Below are 10,258 nucleotides of genomic sequence, written 5' to 3' on the forward strand. Positions count from 1 at the left end.
ATGTTTTTTTTGAATATTAGTTTTGCTTCATCCAGCAATTCGAATCTCGCCTTTATTTTTGTGCAGCATCCAAGCTTTTCAGAGAAAACACTTGGGAAAGATTTTTTTTAGATCTTTTTTGAGTTTGTTGGCTTCGGCCGTTAGATTTTCAACTTTGTGGCAAAAATCACTCATTGGCGAGTCCCATAATTCAAATTCTTGGATCCAATCAGTCCCGAATAAGTTCATTGCATTCCTTAGAACGAAAACTTTTAGCTTTTTTGTCGTTCTTTTTAGTGACACATTAATAACTACCTCACTCTCAGAATTCATTTTTTCACCAGTACCGATCTTGCAACTTTATTTGCCTTTGTCATCGTGGGCTTTCCTATTCTCTTCTACATGTGAAAATTTATAATTGATAAATCCAACTCTGAATCGAGCTGCAATTTCACTTCTTTATTTCTGATTCTCACTGTAACGTATATTTCCTTATGTACTCTGTTGGTTAAAGGTCCATTTTTGCAGTTTTCACGTAGCTCTTTTTTGCTACTTTTGCTCTGCAATATGAGGCCTTGTGCCCTGCTCGCTTGCATAGGTCACATGTTATTTTCCTTTGGTACTGACATGCATTGTACCCATGAGGTCCTCCACATTTTCTACAAAGGGTCTTAGGATTTTGTCTATCCTGATAATTTTTGCCTCTTGGTTGGTAATTGCTGGTGGGCAAGTGTCCTTTATTTTTGAGGCATATTTTTTTAATGCGAGCGATACGAGGGGCGTGCAATAAGTAATACCCCTGGCCCACTTCCGGTTGTCTGACCTAGCTGAAATTTTGCATGTGCAATGATTTATATCTCTACAGGTTATGAGGCAAATTACAGCTCTGAACTAATTGTGGTTTCTGTTTTACAGGTTTTTGAACTGAGTCAGGTGTGAAATGGAGCCTGTTGAATGTTGAGCAGAGATCCGGATTTTGTATTTGAAAGGATACACACCACAGGAGACTTTTGATGAAATGAAAAGAAACTTATGGTGATAATGCCCCATCATATGACCTTGTAAAACGTTGGCATCGTGAATTCAAACATGGAAACAGCTCCCAGACCTGGTCGCCCCTCTTCTGCCATTGATGAGACATCTGTCCCTCAAGTTGAGGCTGCCATTTTGGAAGGTCGGCACATTACTATTCGCCAAATAGCCCAAGATGTCAAGATTAGTACGGGGTCTGTGGAAACTATCATTCATGACCATTTGCATATGCATAAGGTGTCTGCCAGATTGATTCCTAGATTGCTCACACCATTCCAGAAGCGAGAACGCGTCGAGTGATTGAGGATGAATTTGGAGATGTGCCAAGAAGATGAGTCAAAGTTCTTCAAAAGACTGATTATGCAGGATGAAACCTGGTTCCATCACTATGATCCAGAGACCAAAGCCCAGTCAATGCAGTGGAAGCACTTAGACTCACCACCTCCAAAGAAGGCAAGGATGCAGCCTTCCGCTGCCAAGGTCATGCTCACAGTCTTTTGGGACCAGGACGGAGTAGTGATGACAAAAGGGTACTACAATTAAAGGAGCCTATTATGCTTCACTTTTGAGGAAATTAAGGGAAGTTATCAAAATCAAGAGGCGGGGCAAGATCAGCAATGGTACCCTCCTCCTGCAGGACAACACTCCGGTCCACAACTCGCATGTCGCCAGATCAGAAGCACGGGCGTATGGTTATGAAGACCTCCCCCATCCTCCCTACTCTCCTGACCTTGCACCCTCTAACTTTCACCTCTTCCCAGTCATGAAGTTGTTTTTGAAAGGAAAGCGTTTCCCAGATGATGCAGCCTTGATTTCTGAAGTCACGTCGTGGTTGGAGGACCAACCTGGGATGTTCTACAAAAACGATCTCCAGAGCTGCATCAAACGATGAGAGAAATGCATAAGTCTGGGTGGTTCCCATGTAGAGAAAGACTAATAACTGTGCCAAGTTTCGTTGCTCTACTGCTATGGGAAGAGGGTCAGGGGCATTACTTATTGCACGCCCCTCGTACCTGCTTCCTCTATGTTTCAGGAATCTTGTTTCATTGCCACGAACCACTGACAATCTTCTGAAGTGTCAAATCAGGTTCTAATTCCAATTTATTTAGAGCACAATGTCTTATATTGGCGTCTTTTGTGGCTATCAAACCTTGTGTGATTATTAAGCATTTGAAATTGTTCACCGTTAATGATGACAATTTGAAATCGTCACTGTGCTTATTAACCATAGACGCAAAAGTCGTATAGTCCTGACTCTCCTTACATGTAAGATTCATGCATTTCCATCTTTTATGAAAAAGACTTCTTTTTGGACAGTACAACTCCATTAACAGTTTGACTGCCTTGTCAAACGACAATTCATTTGTTTTTCTTGGTAAAATATAGTCCACGAATTTGTTATGTCCGGATGTACCTAACTTCTGTAGCAATAAACGAACCTTTTTTGATCTGTCCATGCACTGCAATCAATCTTGAAAAGGTCTTCAAATCTTCTGAAATATGACTCAAACGTCAGCAGCATAGTGAAATGTATCAATAGCTGACCAGATCGCATTTTGGGAAAAAACTGTGCTGGTTTCTTCTCCGCTGTCCTTATTCACTAAAACTTGCGTCATCAAATCCATTTTTTATCTGACTGGTTTTGTTGCTCTAAATGTAATTGTTTCAATTCCAATATTTGTTCGTTATGTATTTTTTTCCATTCCAATATTTGTTCGTTCATTTTTTTTCTTTTCTCTTTCCTATGTTGTGTAACAGGGCTACTTATTTAAAGATGATGGGAGTTTATATTGGGGACATAATGAGGACATGTATAACTGTGGTGATAACAATTCTCATGGGAAGACTTTTTTTTTTTACACGGTGGTCACCACTTATCAAGGCCCAGAAGCCACTCAGGGATAAGGGTTATTGCAAATACAGTACGTTAGTGTGGAGATTTAATGAAGTATTTACTTAAGAGGGCGGTTCATTAGGAATTTGTTAATGTTGGACTTGAAGACAGCCAAGTTGTAGTCAGGTGGGAAGCAGGTAGACGGAACAGAGTTCCACAGGCGTGCAGTTCTAAAAAGCTTTGTTCATGGAATCCATGTTTTGATTTAGTGGGGGAAATTTTTCACAGTGGATTCAGCTAGACGGGTGTTTTTTGTGAAAGATTGGCGAGGGGGGGGGGGACCAGAGATTGGAGTTCAGACGAGCACCTGCCATGGAAATACCACAATAAAACAAGGATAGGCTCGCAATGTTTCTTCTGTGAGAGAGAGGTTGCAGGGTAGAGAAAAGGGCATCCCCCACTAAGCCACAAAGTCTATTTTGTACTCTATCAAGGCAGCATAGGCTGTTTTTAGCAGCTCCTGCCCAGATATGGCAGCAGTATTCCATCCTCGGACGTACTTGGCTTTTATATAGATAACACATATAGGAGGAGATACTTCACTTATGATGATGGTGGGGAGGACACAATACTTGGAAGGGTTTACACAAAGTTCGTACAAGATGATGATAAACCACATTTACCTTTTTGTTGTAAGGAATGACGAGACAAACAGTTACAAATTATTAATTTTTCTTTTTTAATTTTTTTTTATTACATTTTCACCCTTAACAAGGCACATTGCCACTTTGATGTAGGGGGCTACTATCAGGGACATAAGCTACAGGGGTACTATATAGGGAGTTGGGCAGTAAGATGTCGGTTCACGTTACACTTGAACTTCTGCATGTCAGTACAGTTGGGGAAGCAGGGACCCGGAAGGGAATTCCAAAGTCTAGCGGTTCTGGGGAAGAAACTACTGGAGTAGAAGGCTCTTTTATATCTAGGGATCTCTACTGTGAAGGGGTGGGATTTAGCTGCTTGTCGGGTTTGTTGGGGGTATTTACGTCGAGGGGGTACATGTGCTTGCAGTCTGTCAGAGCAAGTACAGTTAAAGTACTTGTAGAACAAGCAGAGGGATGCAACATTTCGTCAATGGGACAGAGGCTGAAGTTTAGATGACAGTTCAGGACCGATCAGATTGGCAACTCTCTTAATGGCGATTGCTTTATTCATCTGATCGGCTGGTCGATGACGTTAGGAATTCAAACTTGGATCTACATGGTCTAATCTTCGCTTCTAAGGGCTCTCCGCTCCAATTGACTATCTCTCATCAACTGTTGACGCTCAACTGACGACTGATCAACTGACAACTCTCAGATTCTTATATTGAGAAATTCCCTTTGTTTATGACGTCAGAAGTGTGTTTTCCAAACGTGACTAATTTTCATGTGACTTTACATATGTTTGTCCAACAAACTTTTGACAAACAAAAGAATCCTTAATTCTAATCTAACCTATTTTTAAACAATATAATTTAACTCGCATTGTGCATTCATTTAACTGACATTATTTAATATCTAGATTTCTAGAGAATGGAAAATTGATTCTTTTTCCGATATAAACAATATTTAGTTATTTCTAATAGAATTTATAATAGACTCAATTGTTAAGATTCCATTCTCAATTATCTTTAGCAATTGCCTACAGGGTTCGATTCTAACCTTATCCTAATATCATTTTCACTTATCTAGTATGTCTTCTTACTTACATGAGAAGAGGACAGCTCTTTCATGTAACACCAGTTGTGAGAAAGTGTTTAAGGCGATGGAGAGGAAAGATTTTACAAGAAGGAGAAAGAGCCCTTTTCATGTAACACCTGTTTTTCCTCAAAGTATTTCATTAAATCTAACTGCTTTTCCAATATTTGTTCATTCATTTCTTTCTTTCCTCTTCCCTGTTTTTCCTCGAGATATTTCATTAAATTTAACTGTTTCTCTTCATTTTGTTTCTGTATTGCCAATTGTTTCTTTTTATTTGCTAATTGCTCTTCTCAGAACCTTTTTTCAAGTTCTAATTGTTGACTTTGTTGGAATTTCACCATTTCCAAAATTTGTTTTGCAAAATCGTCCATTTTGTTTTTGTTTTTTTTTTGTTTTGTTTTTTTTTGGACGGTGTGGAATTACTTAATATGACAAAATGAGTTTTTTCGGAAGCAACACAATTGTTAATTTACTTTTCCTATAGTACCAACTCTATAGAAAAAAAAAAACCTTTACAAAATTCGTACCTGGTTATTTAACGAATATTCTTTCATATATTTATTTCCTCGTGTGGCAATTTTCCTGAAAAAATAATGTGACGTTTGCATTTATACAGAAAGCAGTAAATTTTGTTTCTCATTGTTCAATTTTCGTAACGTGTAGGTATTGGGTTCAATTCCTTGGTGATCCTACACCTTCCCCCCCCCCTCTTTCTTCCTTAAAAAGAATTAGTTACTTATCTGTGAAAGAGAGTTTATAGCATTTATTTAATATTGGCTATTCTTTTCGATTTCTGTGCGAAAAAGAATGTCCTTTTTTCGTTAACACTTTATTTTTCGTGCTTAGCGAAATCGTTTTTTATTTCTTCTTTGACATGCAGTCCCGTCGACCAGTGAAAATTTATTTTAATCGGATTAAAATCTGACGTTTTTTTTTTATTTGTGCGAATACTCGCTTTAGCCAATAAAATAAAATATCATTTACTTTTGTAGGAGTTTTTTTTTCTTTTCCCAACGCTAATGCCTTTTATTGATTAGACGTATTAGCGGGACATGCTTTTTTAGAACGACAAAGTTTTTTTTTTTTTCAACATTACTTGTATTTATAGAGATGGAAAAAAAGTTGTTTCTTTTTTGTACTTACTGACTTGGTCTTGCAATTGTCTGGAATTCTGTTTCAACTCGTAGTTTACACTTTTAGTAGCTTTTTTAACAGCAAGATAAGGCTTTTGATGTCGTTTTTGTAAAATGTTTTTTTCGGCAAGAATTGTTGTGTTTTTTCAAAAGTCTTCTTTATCCCGTGTTTTGGGATTTTTACACTTGAATGTTGGGTTTTTTTCATAATGTAGACAAGTAGTTTTCCCCGTTCTTCATCAAACTTTTGAAAAATAAATACTTTTGAAGTTTCGAATTTCCTCCAAGTGTAGGAACAAATTATTTCAAATATATATATAGAGAGATCGTTTGTTTATTGTTTGTTGTTTTTGCAGATCTCCCCACTCCTCATCATCACTCTTGGAAATTTTTTTTTTTATCTCTAAAAAAAGGTCCACCGAAATCATTGGCAATGTTTCAAGTAGGTTTTAAAGCCATGGAGTGAATGCGGTATTACGGTGAAAGAATCTAGTTCAGAGTAACTAAAAGTTTTCGCTGTAAAAAAGAAATTCCCACCCGAACCTCTCATCCCCCAAAAACCCAAAAGGGCGTTATGCTCAAATTAAACAGAAATTTTCTAATTTATTATTTGAATAAATGAATTGGTTTCTTAAACTTAAAATTCAACCTCATTTTCTTGAAGCTTTTTGGTCGTCAAATGTTGTTTTCAAATGGCTGCTTTTTTTTTTTTTTTTTTTGAAGAGTGATTCCTTGCCTGAATATTCGTCATTTAGTTGCTGTTAGCAATTGTTGTAGATTGATCCGGGAAGTTCTTGAATCGTCTTCGTCAGCCAGTTGTTGTAGACCCGTGCTAGGGGTCACAAATGAAAGAAACCACAAGTAGTGTAAAGTGTATAAAATGTATAAAATATAATATGTATTTATCATAAAGAATACAGGAGCCACTAAAGTGGTATGAGAGGAACGTGTTCGTAGCATGGTCTGAATGTCTCCGTTTAGTCTCTGAAATCAGTGGTATTCATAGGACTGGTTGATTCCACTTAGTTATGAAATAGGGGTGATTTGTACCCCACAACAACAAGTTGAATAGCTAAGATGGTCATTCAATGCTGATGCCACGGGGAAACTTCAAATTGTGAAATGTGAATATAGGAACGAAATGCGTTTTATATTTTTTTTGACACAAAAAACAAAAAGAGAAAACCGACATTTTTTTTTGTCTTCTCTTTTTCAGACATTTTTAAAATTCTAATTTGTAAATAAAAAAGTTATTTTGAAATAATTACATGACTCTTTTTTTTTCTTTTTCTATCGTTTTATCCTCTATTATTTCTAAAGTTAGAAGAAAAGGAATTTTTAAAAATAAATGTTAATCTTAGAAAGACTAACAATTAAGAATAATTAAAATAATATTTCTCCAATTTATTAATATACAAATGAACTAATCACGTGATAAACTCATTTAATAAAAACATGTGGTCACAACTTCCTTTTCTTTTGATACGTTTTCTTTGTTTTACTTAAATTCTTGTTAAATCCAAAGGATTTTAGTAAAAAAAAAAAAAATTGTCTAGAAAAGAGAAGACGCAAAAAAAGTTAATTTTTTTTTTTGTGCATCCAAAAATATTAAAACACATTTCGTTCCTATATTCACATTTCACACTTTTAAGCTTCCACATGACGTCAGCATCGGTCAGCCATCTTGACTATTCAACTTATGAAAGTCCATATTGCCAACGAATGATCCATAAGTATAACTAGGATAAAATAAGAAGGATCCAAAGTAGAAATCTAGTCAGGATAAGCAGTGTTTCTTCTCTCACGTCAAGATGAAAAACTATGACTGAAAATTTCAAAGAGATATATTATATTTTATGCAGCAATTCTGGTGCCTGATTGCTTTGTTCTTATCCCCCCTGGCTATAAATATAATCGTCCAAATCTTTGTGATCGTACTCAGTATTATCATGCAAAAAATATTGCAATAACTGAGCTGAGAGAGAAAAAAAGAGAGAGAACGGGGGGGGGGGGAGAAATAGACAGGTTTCCACAGGATTACTTCCCTAGGGGCTACACCACGGTCATTATTGTTCTTATCACCCCTGGCTACAAATATAATCGTCCAAATCTTTATGATCATACCTAATACTGTTATGGCATTGGGATTAGTTTCCTTGATGCTTCAGTTGCGTGGAAGATTTGCATAGAAATACCAGTCGAAGATTTATTCTCAACAATTAGCCTGGCAGAGACTGTGCCATTTTGGACTCCCTTAAGCTGTCGGGCTGAAGTATTTGTTCTAGGAAGTCCATTATCCCAGGTGTTGCCTCCCAGCTTTCAGGGGAATTTAGTTTATTGCTTACTTATTGATGCACCCTGACAAAGGAATGCCAGCAGGGCTGCCCAGGCAATTTTTGCTAGGACAGAGTGCTTCTTCTTTAGGTGCATTGGTTTGACTCTCCTCACCTTCTGACCTTGTGTCACATCTTTCTGCGGTGGGAAGAAAGTAAATACTAGTGATGGGACGATTCCAATATTTTTCCTGATTCCAATACAATTACTGATTCCGATTGTTTATAACCCTCTAAATATTTAACTATAAAATCATTATTTTTCCTGATTACTGTAAAAGCACACGTTAAATGACCTTATATTTTTTAAAACATAAAAACACACATGTGGGGGAGGGGTTATCTATAGATTTTAGTTCTACTGAAAGTTTAAATCAATAAATATTTATATCATTTTATTATTACTACCAGCAGAAAACATGCACAAATTTTCCCGATTCCGATACTCCCCAAAATTCTGATTTTTTCCAATTTTAATTCGCATCAATTGTCTCAACACTAGTAAATACCTACCCAGTATTGTTATGCCAAAAACCTTGTAGGTTTATATGTCTTACTTAAATTTGTGATTATTTTGAAAAATAAAATTTATCTTGAAAAAATAATCAATGAATGTGATTTTCATATAAATCCCGGGCAATACCAGATAGCCTAACTAGTAAGAAATAAGTGAAAAAAAAAAAAAAAATTTTGGACGTCTATTGATAAATTGGATTGTGCAAATTAGACAGCTTGCTTTCCCACGCAAAGTTTTACATTATTGACAGGCAGAAATTGTAGAAACCAAAGGACTAGCTTCTCCAACATGGCAATAGAAATCAGATTTATGTATTATATGAAGGCAACTTTCCAGTTCGCCTCCATAGCTCAGTGGTTAGAGCACTGGTCTTGTAAACCAGGGGTCGTGAGTTCGATCCTCACTGGGGGCTTGTGTAAGTTACTTTTTTATTTAAACACTCATTTATTTATGAAATATGGCTTTGTTTTTTTGTTTGTTTTTTTTGCAAAATAAGAACCGATTTTTTCGAGAGTAATCATCTGTGCTGTTGTTGCATATTCAATAAAAAAAAGTCTTTATACATACATGCACGGTCCTTTATACATGATCTGTAGCAGTCAAAACTTGCTACAATAGCAGGCAGGGGCGAAATCGCGCAGTTTGAGATTTGAAATCCATTTTCTTCCTGGCTTATCCAACTGGAGGCCAGCTCTTAATCATGCGACTGAATACATAAAAGGCAAAATTGGCAACTCTTCCTCCTCTTTCTCCCTGTCTTTTGCTAGCAGTAGAGTAGATATTCCCCTGGGTCTTTGGTCCCAGACTAATGTGAGATGGGTTTATTTGTCAACGACACCACGCTCTATAGCAGGCACGTGGGGAAAACTAATGAACACATATCTAAGGTAATGGCCGAAACCTTAGAGGAAGACCCTCAGTCTGTAGTGGAATGGGGTCAAAAATGGATAGTAACATTCAACGCTGCCAAAACAAAGCTCGTTTCCTTTAATAATTACATGAAACCTTACCAACCACCAATAGCTATGGCTAGAGATACTTTACTTGAGAGCACTTCGTTCAAGCTCCTTTGCTTAACATTCACAGAAAACATGAGTTGGAATAGATACATCCCTAGATGTAAGAAAGCCTTTTACTTTAATAGCTTCTTCCCCAGAACTGCAGGACTTTGGAATTCTCTTCCGGTTTCCTGCTTCCCCAGCTGTACTGACATGCAGAAGTTCAAGTGTAATGCAAACAGACATCTTGCTGCTAAACTCCCTACATAGTACCCCTGCAACTTAGGTCCCTGATAGTAGCCGCTTACATCAAAGTGGCAGCATGCCTTGTTTGGGGTGAAAGTGTGATAAAAAAATAAAAGAAGCCAAAATGGCTATTGTCAAAACTTGCTCCACACATGTACTCTTTCCTACCATGAGACACTAACCCTTTGCCCCGTCTCTACTATCGGATCCAAGTTTCTACAACATGTATACACTGAACACTTTTCTCTCTCTTTCTATCGGCTTGTTGAATATCTAATCTACGTCGCAGGACTCTTTAATCTTTTGTCCACAACACGTGGTACACGCACAAACTTTCTTTACAAGCTACACATTCTCAGCAAACATGGTAAAACTAAAAAAGCTAAAACGTTTTTCAAACAGACAATGTGTCACATAAAAAAACTAAGACCATTTTAGAGGAAA

The 10,258-nt window shown here is 36.9% G+C and overlaps 1 non-coding gene across 1 annotated transcript; it reads left to right on the plus strand.

Moving 5' to 3' along the window:
* The first annotated feature begins 8,909 nt into the window (after positions 1 to 8,909).
* Positions 8,910 to 8,982, plus strand: Trnat-ugu (transfer RNA threonine (anticodon UGU)). The gene has a single exon. It is a non-coding gene; the product is annotated as a tRNA-Thr (tRNA).
* Positions 8,983 to 10,258: the final 1,276 nt, after the last annotated feature.

Source organism: Euprymna scolopes, chromosome 24, assembly GCF_053919585.1.
Source record: "Euprymna scolopes isolate OS-2025 chromosome 24, ASM5391958v1, whole genome shotgun sequence".
Taxonomy (NCBI): domain Eukaryota; kingdom Metazoa; phylum Mollusca; class Cephalopoda; order Sepiida; family Sepiolidae; genus Euprymna; species Euprymna scolopes.